Source organism: Lichenostomus cassidix, chromosome 11 (assembly GCF_008360975.1).
Source record: "Lichenostomus cassidix isolate B80296 chromosome 11, HeHo_3.0, whole genome shotgun sequence".
NCBI lineage: Eukaryota > Metazoa > Chordata > Aves > Passeriformes > Meliphagidae > Lichenostomus > Lichenostomus cassidix.
Window position 1 is genome coordinate 15,368,269 of NC_139492.1, and position 16,218 is coordinate 15,384,486.

The following is a 16,218-nucleotide window of genomic DNA, read 5'->3' on the forward strand; positions in this document are numbered from 1 at the left end:
ACCATAGTGGTGAGGCTAAAGGCAAAAAAAAGGCATTTCCTTCCTTGTAGAGCATTTTGTCTTGTAGCAAACAAAAGAAAACCATGGTAAACCTTCAGAATGACACAAAGCATATCATATTTTGGTGTATTCTATCAAGAACATGACTCTTCAGAGAACCAGAGAACTGGATCTTCAATCCAGTACTATGGACATCTGGGAAAAAAGTCACTTGGGCACTATGAGAAATTAGTCATTCAGCTGGGTCCTATGAAATAGCAATATATTTCATCACTGAACATTTAACAAGAAATTCAGAATGATTTTAATAAAGAATTTGACAGTCTCCAATGGACACATTACTTTCAAAAGAAAATATGTTTGTTCTATTTTCACAAAAAGATTTTAAAATGTTTCTTACTCAGGATTTTGTCCTTAAATTTTCACCATTTTTTTTTTCTTTGAAATAACCAATGTCAGACTATCCCACAAATCAGACCCACTTTACAAAGAAGAATCAAAAAAAATACCTTAATGTGCTGAAAGCTCTAACCCCAAACAGATGGGATGCCATTACTAAAAGGCAGGTCCTTAAAATCTATCATCATTATAAAAAGCTTGGACATTGTTAAACCTGGGATGCTGTGTGCCCAGCTGGATTAATTAATACCCACTACTCATTGACCTTTCACTGAGAATGTGGACAATCACTCCCCCAAAGACAGATGATTCTCTCCCTTGCCTTACATTGATGATGCATACAAAGCCTTTTGATGCAAAGAGAGGGAAAAAAATCTAATAAGTGTACAATCACAGCTCATGTCATGTTCTCTTCTATGTTAAAGGAAATTTCATAGCATATTCCAAAGGGTGTGTGTGTCAGTAAAATCCCTGTGCAAAATTCAGAACATCAGCTCATCAGGCATACCTAGTCATTCATAATACACCAGACTCTTCACAGATGTACAGACATGCAGCTCTGCTGGTTGCAACACAATTCTCTGAGATTGCTGACTCTCCTTTAGTGCAAATTATGACCAGTGTTTTACAGAACATACAACTGTTCACATGTCCTCTGCATTCCTGTTATGTTAAAGAATTGGTGCAGTTTACTGTGTTTGTTGTGTTAGACAAGAAATAATCTGTGTTGAACTTTTAGCCACATGGAGTCTTTACAGTGCTGTTCTCCAGTAAAGCGCAGTCATTATCTAGCAGCACACACTGAAGGGTGAAAAAGGAACCTATCCAAGCCAAACTGCAGGAGACACACAAGCTGGAATTAGACCAGAACACTAGGGCTAATTTCCACTATCCTATAATAAGTACACAATAACTTTAATGACCACAAATGGTCAAAATCCCAGTGTCATGTCTTATCCAACTGAATGCTGACAGCTCCAGCAAAGCCATCGGTTAGCACCATGCCTGTGCACCCAGGACTGACTCTGGAGGCACAGCACTGCCCACCAGAAAAAGGAAAGGCAAAGCTGTAGTTGCTTTTATTGCCTTTCCTAAACAACCATTTATTTCCTATGACCCTGAACCTGAAATTAGTTAAACAGATATGCTATGAGAAGTATAGAACCAGCACACACCTAATTTTATGTATCATAGTAGCTACAGTGAACTCAGGAAAAAAAAATAAAAGAAAAAAGAAGGGGAAAAAGTATATAAATGCTACTTAACTTATTTATCCTTCCCCAGTTCCCCTCATTTATGGCTCAAGGATTTTCTGATACAGAGTTGGCATGTTTTTATTTAATAGCTTTTAATGGATTCCCCTTCCATGAACTTGTTTGGTTCGGGTTTGAATCTATGTCAACTTTCAGCACCCTGAACGACCTCTGAAATGGAGTTCCATAAATTAACATGTGAGTATGGAAAAAAAGTCCTTTGTTTTGAACTGCCCTATTAGTTTCACTTGATGCTCAGCTCTCACGTGTGAAGAAGATACAGTCATTTTCCACTTACCTTTCTCATGTCATTCCCAGCCCTGTAGATCTCTATCAAATTCTCCGTCAGTTGATTCTACTCCAGGCTGAAGATTGTCAAATTTTTTTCATCACATGGATGCTTCTCCCTAAGTCTGATCACCTTTATCACTCTTCACATATTCACTCTGAAATGGGAGCATGAGAATTACTCATAGCACTGAAGAAGCAGAATGTACCAGAGCTCTACACAGACAGTCATGTTTTCCAATTTGTCTTCTATTTCTCTCCTAATAATTCCTAACTCAGCTAGTGTGTGTTTTTTTCTGACCAATTCACCTGAAGTCAATGGAATTGGGAATTACTCAACTTTTGTTATTTAACACTGTGCCCAGTTGTCCCCACAGCAAGTACCAATGCTGATCATGTCAACACCGAGATACCCCTGGTCTTTTTAAAAGACATTACCTGCTATTTGTGAATTTCAACTGTCCAGCTAAGCTTTCAAGACATTATTTTCACATAGAGAATAACATCAAACCCTTCTATTTATCCAAAGATGAGTTGTCAACTAGTTCTGTCTGTATTTTCCATAGGAAATAACAGCAGACTCTCACAGAAAAGCTTGCTAAGAGTGAAGTTTGCTGTTACCTGAAGAAGCTGGGGCTAAAACTACTTACCATGGACAAAGGCAAAATCTTTGGGGCCCCTGATGTAGGTAAAAATAAGTCTGTGTCCTGTTCAGACAAATACACAAAATCTCAAGCTACAGCTGATTTAACTTAACTCAAAAGATTAAAGGAACTCTGAAACTGAGTGGAAACAGTGACCAAGGAGTTTAGAACCCAGAAAAGTGAAATTGAGATTAATTTCACCAGCAGGCAAAACCACCAAAAGCAATATGAATTTCACATAAAGCCCCAACACTGACTCAATCAGTTGAACTGCAGCATTGTCTCTGATTGTCCAGCCCAGCTAAGATCTCACTGTTACAGGCAAGATTTCAAATATTCCTCATCCCACCTGGGAGAAAAATAAGGTTATACATGTGCTACAGGGAATGTAATCTGAATACAACAGTGCTTGTTCTGTGCCCATCAATGTCAAAAATCACCTGTAAAATCGATATAACCAAAAGGGATTTCCAAGAAAGAAAGAATGAATATCACATTTGGTTTCTCACAATCCAGACTGGATTTTCAACCACTGAAGAAAAATAAACATCTCCAAGCTAAATAAATAGATTCAGAAGTCAGTAAGTCTAACAAAAAACATGGCACCATGGTTCTCCATAATCCAAATAATGAAAGCACAAAAAAGTGGTCCAATAACTAATCTTTAAAAAATCAATTAATAAAAATTTTATTCAGTGGATTATAACCTTCCTTTTATTTCCAGATTTATTAGTAGTCCACAAACGCTTGTCACCAGCAGTATGTAAAGACTAGCTAGGACTGGGCAGAGAAAGCAGGCAGCAGCTCTTGTTTGGATTCACAAAGGTAATGCTCATATGCTGTAGCTGAGTCTCATTTGGAAGCCATTCACAGGAATTAAGGTAGAGGATAGATATGCCATATATATGTATATTTATAGACCATCAAGATATAGACATAAAATACATAACAAAAAGGCTGACATCAGGACAGATGGCTGGTTCCTACATTTTTGCCAGGATATGGCTTCCTCTCTTCAATTACGACTAGATTTGTCATGTTCTGATTATGTATTGACATAGAATTGTTACATCCAATCACATAACCAAAACTATGCTACTAATAAGAAAAATTACATTAAAATGATTATAAAATATTCACACTACAGATCTTTATGCATTTCTATAGATGTCTTCTGAAATTTAAAAGCAGGTCAGAAAAGCAGGGTGGGAATCCATATTTCTTTAGATGTATAATATACATAATAGACACTCAGCCTGATTTCAAAAAGAGCCAAATTAGAATAGAAATAAAAATATACTGTAAGTGGAAAAAAAAAATACATTGTAAGCAAAAATACACAATTATTCCAAAGACAAAATGGAAACATACACACCACATAGTTTCAGTAATAAATTGGAAATTACATAACATGAAAAAAATACTATAAATCCTTGGTCTGCCACTAATTCCACACTGATATTATCTTTATCTGTTGATAATACAGAACCCTAGATAGCAAGTACTGTTTTCTTCATGTTATATAAGAACAGCAACTATACAAGTCCTGAAAATGGACTTGACCCTTCTCTCACAGTTAAATTTTGTATATTCACAGAAACAGATTTAGGCAATAACATGGCAGTTTTGAAAAATCTGCAAACACATAATTGGAACACATTAAATTACTTTGGCAGAGGGGGTACCACAGGAGAACTCAAAGGTGGACATTTTTCTGAAGCTAAATCACAAAGATGACTAGAAGGCCTGAACATATAGCTAACATTTACTCTTTCCATGCGAATTTTGTCCTGTATTGTATCAGGAAAGCAAATGATAGCATTTTTTAATTCTGTGTTATACTGCCCTTCCGAAAGCATTCTTCGTATTCGATTGCACCATCTGGTTGGCAATTTGCCTATGTGTCCTTCCTGCTTTCTCGGAAACTAAGTGTGGATGTGCTCAGGAAAGAAATGGGAAACATTGCCACTCAAAGGGTTGCCTGCCTGCACCATTTTAATTCTGCTCCCATTCTTGCACCTTTTCTTCCATCCTATCACCATGTTCCTGATCCTGACCATCCCTGTGGCCATGGACTGGATTACTTCCATTAATGATGATATCAAATGTTTAAAATCCAAATAGCTTTTTAAAGAAATGCTTCCATGTATTCCCTCCAGAAACAAAGGCATTTTAGGATTGCTTTATGGGGCTTTATTTAAGGTGCACAGCATCTCTGTATTTTAAGATGTGTTTGTGTATCCAGGCACATGGTTCTTCCCACTTCTTTCCCTCCATTTTTGAACATCTTGTATTTTGTTACTAGGAACGTCTTTTCCACATATTTTTCATTTTTATTTTACCTATAAGGTCTCGTATCAAAACGCTCACCATTCAATATAAGGACACCACAATGATAAAGCACCAAAAAAAGCACCATTTTAAAAGTTTTATTTATATCATGAAACAGTATCAACAAAAAAGTGGCCCTGCTTCCTCTACAGCATTCTCTCTAACCACGAGACAGTCGTGCTGGAGGAAGCTCACACTAGGACTACATGAAGTGGATGTAGCTCACAGGTCATTGCCCTCTCTCCAACAGACCTTGGAAGAACCCAGGTACTATTTTCCCTTGTCCTAGGCTTGCCATTTTTGACGCAATAACATTATCCAAATATAACAAAGATAAATGAGATATACCCAGGACTTCCAGCCTTTTGGAGAGTAAACATAATTGGGAGCATGAAAGATGTGGTGGGCACCTATCTTTTGCCATGGGTCATATATAGGCCATATATGGGCAAATAAACCTTTTCTTCCAGCAGAGGTCAAGAGCTGTAGAAGACTTTGGTATTAGAAAACACACATATTAGAGAACTGATCTGATGAAGGTATTTGTCAGGATCCAGATGCAGAGATTTTGTTGAAATATCTGCATTTCCTTACCCAGGAACTAACTGCACATCTGGAAAGACTTGCCCAGACTAGCAAGAAGTTGTTTAAAGGCTTAAGGTTAAACCCATAAGCCATTAAGAATCTTAGATAGGAGACAAGCATTAATACAGAATTCAGATCCTTCAGAATCTCAGCTCAGTTAGCACCTAATCCCACAGTTTATGGGCCATGGCTGCCAACGTCACAGCCATCAATGGTTCTTTCATGGGGAGCTCCCTATGTACCTGAGGGTTTACATTTGGGCATGCCTGGAAGCACTCCCTCTCCTCAGTGCTGATAAACTCTGGTCAGACCTTAATCCCCATCAGATTCAGGTCTGCCTACCACATTGCCTTCAGTGGATGTTCATCACCTGTCTAATTAGGTTCCTTTCAAAATACAGATTTGGGAGATCATGGGATAGTAGCACATCTTTGTGTTTTCAGCCCTTACAGAATGATATCCCCACCTTAGTGACTAACCAGTGCCAACTGCTCATTCTGTATACACTGAGCAGCACACCATCCTTCTCCCTGGGCCTCCCCTTTCTTCCCACCTTCACTTCAAATTTTGCAATAAAAATTGCAACCCACAGGTCATAAATAGAACCTATTCATTCCATTGAGAGCACTGGAAGAATGTGGTGCTCTGTGAGCAGAGCAATTTATGATGCTGACTTCAGTATGAGTAGGGAAATCCCTGAGATTATACACTTCATCAGAGCAAGCTTTTTTCCCTTTCCTCACAAATGTCATCTTTGACCTCAACTTTACTCGATTCTTTTACATCTCTGTGCATCTCAAATCTCCCTGCTCTCCTGCAGAACCAACTTCACCATTACTCTCAAACTGCTGCCTGGCTCAGCAGTAGTCTCTTCTCTTTTCTGAGCTATTCATGTCTTAGTTTGATGCCACAATATTTGCTGACTATTTCTTAAATGTCTCCTTGACAGTCTGAAATGAAAAAAATCATGAAAATTAGAAATTTTTTAATAGGATGCCCCTGGTTTTCCATTAAAATGTTTTTGGTTATTCCACACAATGCAACTGGCTATAAGCAATATAATGAACACTGTTTTGTTGCAGTTCTGCCTGTGATAGCTCTTGCAATACTCAAGGAATATCAGTATTTGAAACACAATGAAACAGCTATATTTATATATGCAATAGCCATTAAAAAACCTTCTGTGTTTTCAGCATCAAAAACACAAACATTGACCATAGCTAAGATACCCATAGTGTCCTAAATAGAACAATTATTTTACATTCTAACTATTAAGACTTACTGCAGTATCCAATATGCCAGAGCACTGCAACTGTTAGCAAACAACTTTTTAATGGGAAACCCTGTACATGTTAAAAATATGATACTGTCCCTAATCCAATGTAACTAAAGATATCTTATACAGATCATGAAGATTTAGAAACCTCTGAAAAACAGATGTGCCAAGCAACCCGCTAAAAGCAAGTATATATTGAATTTATTAATTTATACAGTGCCCATCTCAAAGCAGAGTCTGGAATCCTGTAAAAAATAAACAAAAATTAAACCCAAACTGGGCTCAGAGCCAAGAGAAATCAACTGTACCAATAAAATGGGAAGGGTGAAAGAAAACTATTCCAAAAAGATATATACGTGTCTCTAGATACTGTGCTGTCTTAGTGGACACATCATAATATCAATACTGGAAGTAACAGAAATACGATTTACAGCAAGGATAGAAATATTCAAGAAAAAAAGAGAGCAATTATGACAGAGTTAATTTATAGCTATTGAAAGCCACAGTACAGAGGCAATTACAGTAGAGGAAATACAAACTGTATAAATTTTGAATCAAGATTGAGTATGTATACTGTCACACGACATCTATAGGATTTCAGATCCAACTATTGATCATATTGCATTTCATTCTTTAATTGCAATATTTAGACAATAAGAAAACATCGCAACTGCTGTGTGAGAGCATTTGGGTGGGTATTCCCTCAAATATATGAACTCTTATTCTGTTACTGTCCTCCTTCCCATATTTTATTTATAACACATCAGGGTTTTTAGTCCTTTTTACAATTTTGATGACTTAGATGAATAATGATGAGGGAGCTGCCTAAATACAGAGCTACTATGAAGAAATGCCTCTGAGATCTAGGGCGAAAAGAGAAGGAAGCAGCACATTTTCTTTTCAAAAGGCACAAAGACCAGGCCACACAATTAAAATGGCTTTTGGCTGTGCATCCTCTCCCAGTCACAGAATGGTTCAGGTTGGAAGGGACCTCAGTGGGCCATTTGGTCCAACCTCCCTGGGCAAGCAGGGCCATCCCAGAGCACAGGCACAGGATTGTGTCCAGCTGGGGTTTCAATATCTCCAGTGAGGGAGACCCCACAAGGCAGCCTGTTCCAGTCACCCTGAAAGCAAAGTTTTTCCCAATATTCAGGTGGAATGTCCTGGAATGTTCCAGTTTTTGCCTATTGCCTCTCATCCTATGCTGGGCCCAGTGGGGCAGAGCCTGCTCCATCCTCTGACACCTCCCTTCAATCTGACAGATACAGATGAGATCTCCTCTCAGTCTCCTCCAGGTTCACCAGGCTCAGCTCCCTCAGCCCACAAGTGGACACAGGGCTGAGCAGAGGGTCAGCATCCCCTCCCTGCCCTGCCAGCAGTGCCCCCTGGGATGCCCTGGCCTTGTTCCCCAGGACACCTGGCTGTCCACCAGTACACCCAGCCCTTCTCCAGAGCAGCATCCCAGCAGCTCAGCTCCCAGCCTGAGCTGTGATAAATTCCCTCTGGAATCCAGGCAATCCTCCCCAGTTCCAGTTTGAGCTTTACCTTTCTCCTGCCACTGAACTTCAGTGTGTTCTCAGCCACCTCCTCTTTTGTCTTCCATGTTTTGGAAATAATGCCAAGATCAGACAAGCTGCTGTGGAGAAAATTAAAAAAGGACATTAAAAGTGGATTACTACAGAGACTGGGTGGAGGACTGAAATGAAATAGAATGCAGTAACAGCACTCCAATAAACAGCTATGATGGAAACAGAGTGAATGAGCATGAGAATTGCAACTCAAATTCTATAGCATGGATTCTCCAACAAGGAACATGGTGTAACACTGTCAGTACAGACAAAGGAGATGAGTTAAGGCTACTAACTTAATTCTTACCTTAATTAGCTATTTCCTAATTTTCCAACTGCAAGTTTTTTCTTTTAATGCAGTGTTCTGTATATAATAATAAACCATGTACCTGATTTAACTTTAAAACCATTTAACTGATTTTGATGCAAGAGAACAACTGATAAATTGGAAGCACAGAGTCATGAAAAGCCCATGGCATACAAGTTGTGATGACTGCCATGGCATCTGCCATAGTTTTCAGGTCTGAATTGCTCTTTAATAACATTAATTTCCTAATGTGTGACCATTTCTTCAGACACTTTCTGAGACTGGCCATTGTATAAGTAGCTTAAACCTTTTTCATACAGACCCTTCTCAAAATCTCATTAAAATCTCATTTAAAATCTCTGGAAATGGGAACAGTTCAACTGATGTGGATTGAAATCCTTGGACTTTGCAAGAACATCATATTTCTGAATGCATGAAGCCACAACTCAGCAGGTACTTAGCTATGTACATACTAATTGCATACTAATAGTACTTTCGATATCAGTGGAATTGACAATGTTTTTGAAATGAATCATCCACATACCCATAATATCAAGTAAGAGATCACACTACACTCAGAGGAAAAAGGGACACGAAAGGCCAGAAGTATGATAAGCAATGGATACATCATTATCTGACAGGCATTGCAAACAGAAGAAAGGAGACAGACAAAAATTAGTAAGTCGTCATGAAAACACTTCAAGAAACCATATTCAAGATACACATAAAGCCTATAGAAAGCCTTTCATTCTCTTTTTCCCCCAAAGACTCAGCAAGAACTTTTATGCTTCTAGAACTGGCACACAGGGATCTTGCCTTTTAAGCAATTAATTCATTAATTATAGAGCAATTCAGTATCAGATCCCACTCCTGAATGAAGCTGAAAGCAGTGGAAGAGAGGATCAGAGATTTGCTTTATGCTTTTTTGTTATGGAAGGATAGTGCAGTATTTAACCCATGTTCTTTACTGGACAATCTCATGGGAAAGGGAGTTCCAGTTCACACAGCAAAACCACAGCTGAAATCATTCTGACCAATGATGGAGCAAATGCATCCATATAATCCATCCCATAAATGTTGGGACCAAGCCTGCAAACCTTTATTCATGTGAATAATCCCATCAATAGAGAGTCTAGATTAAAGGATACAGATCAAACCCCAGCAGAGTTAAGGTTTTAAGCTCACCATTTTAGAGAGAGATAATGTTCATATAAACATCCAAACTTCTGGGACACTCATTCAAATCAAAGTGCAAAGCTCTCAGGGTCTGACCATTAACATGCTGGCACACAGCAATCTCTGTGAGGCAATCAAGCCCTTTTTCAAAATTATATGATCACCCCTATGTATACCTCACTTTTTAAATTTTTCAAAAGCTTTCTAGCTTTTGATTTACTGCTTTTCTTCTGGGGTTTATCAACTGCTTTTAGTTTCTTGGCACACTCCCAAACTCATCTGGGTAGTAGCATGAACCCAGTGATCTAGGCATCTAGAATTCTATCTCTGAAAAGCCAAATACCTTTGTTAGTGACACGATCAGTTCAAGCTTTCAATACCCAAACTTGCTCTCTCCTGCAGAGCACACACACAGAAATAACCATGCTCCCAATTCAGCCCACACAGCAACCCAATTGCTTTGTATTTGCTGTGTAACACTTAACCTAGCTGTTTGAAACCTATGCTTCCTATATACAATGGTAATTGGAAATGGCCTTCAACAGCATCTCAAGAACACAATTATATTATATAATGATATCTGAGAATTAGCAAGGCACCATATCACCCTGCTTATCCATAAGTAACAAGGTATGATGAATGAGAAAACCTGATCCTAGATAATGCTTTTCTGACCACCTAAATTCACTAAATGGATGATTCTAATTGCTTCCCAGTGCTTGTGAAATACCACATTCACAAAACTTTCCTCTTATAATCTATATAGATAGTCCTATTTAAAATAAAATCCACCTGTGTATGCTTCAGGCCTTACTTTAATGAAAGTCTACCCTTATTGCAGATATGGCCACACAGAGAAACCATGGAAGTGACATTACAGACCAGGATTTTCACTTATGTAAAATGCTTTTTTAATGAAAAACTGACATTTTGCTAAAGTAATCAGCCTGGAACTTATCTATAGGTAAAACACTAATCTCTCCTTTGCCAAACCCTGGGGATTGCACATCTGTTTAATCTTGGATAAACTTTCATTGAACTATTTTTTAGAAGATTCAGAACATTCACAAACCTTATTTAACAAAGGACACATCTTTACTGTGTCACCTTTCTCTGTTAGAAATTGTTTAGGGGCCCCAAAAAAACCAATGAATGTTTTCCCATCCCAAAATCATAGAATGGTTTGGGTTGGAAGGGACTTTTAAGTCCATCCAATTCCAACCTCTGTCATGGGCAGGGACACCTTGCACTGTCCCAGGCTGCTCCAAGCCCCAGTGTCCAAGCTGCCCTTGGACACTGCCAGGGATCCAGGGGCAGCCACAGCTTCTCTGGGCACCCTGTGCCAGGGCCTGCCCACCCTGCCAGGGAACAATTCCTTCCCAATATCTAATCTAAACCTACTCACTTCTCAGTATGCAAATACTATTTGTAGCTAAGACCAACTCTAAAAGGCACTATAAACATTATTTTTTAAATCCTTTTAACTGGTAGAGAAACTGAATATCTTGAGGTTTCCCAGCTCTGAGGAGCTCTCCTGTGCCCAGCATTCAGTTCCCAAACTCCCCTAAACAGCAGCTGGCACTAGTGATGCAGAGACACAGAAGCAGTAGTTCCCATAAAGATGGGTCCTGTTAGTCAATCCACTGCCCTGGTCATTTTGCTACTCAACCTGGTTTTCCTTGCAAGGGTAAAAGGGTGAAGTCTGCTCCTCTCCCCTGCCTTGAGGACATGTGGATCTACAACTCTGCTGCTAAATGAACGTGCCTGGTGCTGCCAAGGTTTGGAAAATGTTTGGGCACAGGTGTCAGGTCCTTGTCAGCCTCTGGGGCCAATAAACAGCCTCTGCAATGTAAAATGAGACAATACATTCACAAAGTCATCATGTTTTCCCAGAACATGCTAAGCTCCAAAATAAATGCATTTCAAATATTATAACACTCCCGTATTCATAAGGCTTGTTACTGTTTTTAATTTTGCTTGCTGCTTATTTACTCTTTACTCTCTTGCTTAACTGCCCTGGTGAAATTGATGTTAATTGATACCCCAAAAGGAAAGGGAAAAAACCCAAAACAACAAAACCCCAAACAAACAAAAAAAACCCCAAACCAAAGCAGCAACAAAAAACCCAGAAACAAAAATAAAAAACAAAAAAAAACCCCAGAACAAAAAACCCAAACAAACAAAAAACAAAAACACAATACAAACAAACATATAAAAAAACAACAACAAAAAAAAACCCAACAAACCAAAACAAACAACAACAATAAGAAAACACCCCCCACAATTCCAGAAAAGCTTGGTCCCTAACTAATCGTGCCATAGACTTGCTACTGCCAAGCTGGCACTGTATTAAAAGGTTAAAAGAACGTCTTCCAAAATTTCTGTGTCCTCTCTAATCTCTCTTGTCAATCTTTTAAAGTGGCTTTTTGGCAGTGAAAGTAGCCATCTCTATTCTGTGACAAAACACTTTCAACAGAAAATGACCTTACAAGCAAATATCTCTCTGATGACTGCAGCTGTCTTAGCAGGATTTTCACAGAAACAAAGTTGCTCTGAAGAATGAGAAATACTACAACATTTCCCTACAAAAAGACTTTATATCCCTCAAAAAGATAGGATTCCCAGCTTACTCTCATACATCAGCTTTTCAGGGAGCCCTTCCCCACAATTATCAAATAAATTTTGAATAGCATTCCCCAGGGACACACAGTCCCACTCCCCACATGCAGTACAAGCACTTCACTTGGTTTTGCTCTGGTTAATGAATTGCATTCTACTTAGACTGAAAAACCTCTGTTGTCCCTTGAAAATCCCCCTGACTGTCCCTCAAGCTGCTTGCCTACCCCAGTGCCACCTGTATCTGCCTCCTCTGATAATGGCCCAGCTTACATCTCCCCAGCCCCACAGATGCCAGTTTGCTCTCCAACAAACCCAGCCTGTTCCATGCACAATTTCACCAGGATGAACCCCCATATCTTATGATGGCTTAAAAACTTCTTATCTAGCCAAAGTTATCTGCAAATTCTCATAGGCTTTTGTGCATGCTGCATTATGAACATTTAACGTTTGCTCCTCATTTTAGTTCAGACTCATTCCACTGCACACTATTTTCAAAAACCCCTCCATGACTGGCAAAATTGTGCAGTAAAACAAGTACAATCAGCTGATAACAATATAGAAGAGTGCACGGCTGTTCATTTCCTTAGCAAGAAAACAATCAATTTAGCAAAGCAACAAAATCAATTAAATATCAGCTATTCCCCAAGCTGCTGCTTGCTTTCCCCCGTCTGAACTCTGGAGCCTTTCTTTCTGTGATGGCATAAATGACAACAGGAAGATTGGAAATGATGGGCACAGTGCTCCTTCACCTTTCTCTCAGGAGCAAGACCAGCAGAAAGGATTTCTAGGGGAAAAGTCATACTAAAAGCACTCTGCTGTCTGAGGGAAATTTACATTTAAACCTTATTGATAACGAGAAAGAATGATTAATTTCTTCTGTAAATAGCACACAATAGCTTGGGGTTTGGTACTGAATTTATCCACAGACAGTGGGAAAAACCTATCACTGTGTGCTCTACCAGGCAGCAATCTGATACCATCAGCAGAACTCACAATACTTCCTATTGCATATGAAATAATAATTGACTGCTCAGTTATGACAGCATTTTTAGCTTTATGATTAAAGACATGAAGTTCTAAGCTGCAAAACTATGCTTTCTTTTGCCTATCAGGGAAAAAAGATGCCCTATTAAGCCCCTAACACATATTTATTAAAGAGGCAGGTGTAAGTCCTCACACACAGTCCAGATGTAGGAAGGAATCTGCAGGCTTACTACACCTTTCCCACAAGCATCCTGATATAATTTGCTAGGTTAGATCTTCAAAGAGAGATATAACTAATCACAGTACCACATACTTTTATCTGAGATGCATCAAGATTTTTACATCCTGAAACTCCTCAGTTATTTTTCAGTCTCCGCTATAATCATGCCACAATTATCAATTATTATTTCTACTGCAAATAAAATTTATGAATATAATTTATTATATCACAGTAATTTATATCAACATCAAATAAATGGAAATTAATAGAATTTACCTTTTTCTGGAAATTTTCCTTTGATAAAAGTTATGATTAAGTTAGTACTTTGTTTAAAAGTCCACCAGTAAAACTTACTTTTACACTTCTTTCACAATAATTTTCTATCCCAAGAAATCCCATCTTTTAGTAATAATTACCCCAAACTAACTACATTTTATGAATGCCTTATTTTTAAGTATTAATATTGCATTCATTTTTTGAATTGGATTTTAATTCTGTTGCTTTAAGGGAAAAGTCTTTCAGATTAGCTGACAAAAATAACAACCTTTTACCAGATTAATCCATTCCTTTGAAATCTTTCAAATTAGTGAGATATTTTCCTTGAAAAATAAAATGCAAAGGCCTTTTCCATGAAGAAGACTTGCTATGCAAACTGATTGTTCATAGGGCTCAATCCTGCTCCATTAAAGCTCACAGCAATTGTTCCTCAGCTGCAATGGGACTGTGATATTGGAGCACTAAGAACAGCTTTGTAAAACATTTTTTTATAAAAGGGTTTGAGCAGGAAACTTTGAAAAATCCACATCAATGCTCTCTGTGAATCCTTTTAGATTGACAAATATCACACACCAGGCTGCTAAGAACAGTCTGAGAGTGTGAGGCAGAGAATGCAATGCTTTTTAACAACACATTTTCAGTTATTACTATAAAATTGTAATTAGATAGTAAATTACAATGTTAATATTCACTTTGAACAAATAAGTGTTTGTAGTTGTAGAACTGGGCATTATTATGGCAGCACAGGGACCTATTCACCAAGTAAGACATAGACTTTCTTCATAAAAGTTATTCTATTCTGTAGTTTTTCCTTATGAACTTATGCATGAAATGCTGGCTTTTTATGTGCACTATTTGCTGAAGTCATCTTTGCCAACATCCAAATCTGTATTTCTCTTTGGGGAAGTGCCAAAACAAGCATTTCTCTCATCTGGATCCACTACTATCCAAAGAACACAAATACATGAAAAATCATTCCTCCCTGCCCAGAAAAAAATATTATGTAAAGGAATTGACAAACTTAAGCTCTAACCAGTTTTACAGGAACTGTATAATTTCTCTCTCCATTGTGAAAAAAAAGTTACTCTTATAATGTTTACATGATATACTAAAAGAGACTGAAATATGAAAAACATAAATAATACATGAAATTACACACATTACATAAACCCTTATAATATAAATAATAATAACATACAATATTACACTGTAATAGATGTGAATATATATAGGTAATATACCTGGAATATCAATAACAATCAAAAATAGAAAATCCCTACTGTGTTCTAATTATTTTTTGTGAGTTTTCCTCTTACCTTTTCACCTTTCAAAAGTTTTTTTTCCAGTTAAGGGATGTTTTGAAACATGTACAAAGTTTTTTTCCCAGTTTGCATCCAACGAGAGATTGGAAAAACACTTTATTGATTATGTCAAATAATTTACATTATATTTTGCATAACCACTGTTTATACAAGTTGAAATTTGGTTTTAGAAAAGTGTCTCTGAAAGGATGTTAGAGCACAGTTCAGTGATAAATTTCTGCAAATTACATCATGGGCATGCAAAATACAATTTCAACTACAATCCAGAAGAAAGGCTTCATTACACACAGAACTAGCTAGCTCCAGAGTAGGCACACACAGAGATGTCTCAGTCCATGGGTATAATAAATACCTTGCAGGAAAAGTGTGAGCAAGCAAAGTCTGTATCCCTTTGGAATGTCAGGACTCAACACTTCCCAAAATCAAAAAGCCATTGCCCATACAGTGACCACAGAACTTCTGCACAGAAAGCAGGCAGAACAGACACTGGAGAAGGCAAATCTCCATCTGGCAAAAAGGGGACAAAACATTTCTAGGAGAATTTGATTTTAAGATTTCAGTGATTTATTGACTGTGCTCATAGGTTTCTCCATAAGTCCCAGGAGAGATGGATGAGCGAGCAGAGAGGAGGTAAAGCTGCCAAAAGGTGCATGATAAGTACATTTATCACGTGGGTTTGCAATTTATCTTATATGCCTCAAATTTTTCATAGAGCCCCCATTTGCAATCACCATGTGAAAAATTAGGGAGGCATGTGATAAATTAAGTTGTGAATTGTGATTTCTAATAAGTTAATCATTTATCCATGCAATTTAAATTTAACTTCTAATCACATCTAGTCTTTCAGGCCACAAAAGACCAAACAGAGGAAAACATACAAGGAAGACCAAAATTAGACCAAGACAGAAAATTTGTTTCATCACTGTAAATACGTTTTCATAACCTAGCTTCTGATATATTATTTCTGAAA

General features: G+C 37.9%; 2 long non-coding RNA genes across 2 annotated transcripts in view; both read right to left on the reverse strand.

Moving 5' to 3' along the window:
* Window positions 1–2,094, reverse strand: part of LOC146432371 (uncharacterized) — a 24,461-nt gene extending 22,367 nt beyond the window's left edge. The window contains exon 1 of the long non-coding RNA XR_014854425.1: window positions 1,951–2,094. This is a non-coding gene — a long non-coding RNA (uncharacterized LOC146432371). The remainder of the gene's footprint in view (window positions 1–1,950) is intronic.
* A 6,241-nt stretch (window positions 2,095–8,335) lies between these two features.
* The window catches only part of LOC146432372 (uncharacterized), a 255,293-nt gene continuing 247,410 nt past the window's right edge, over window positions 8,336–16,218 (reverse strand). The window contains exon 9 of the long non-coding RNA XR_014854572.1: window positions 8,336–8,412. This is a non-coding gene — a long non-coding RNA (uncharacterized LOC146432372). The remainder of the gene's footprint in view (window positions 8,413–16,218) is intronic.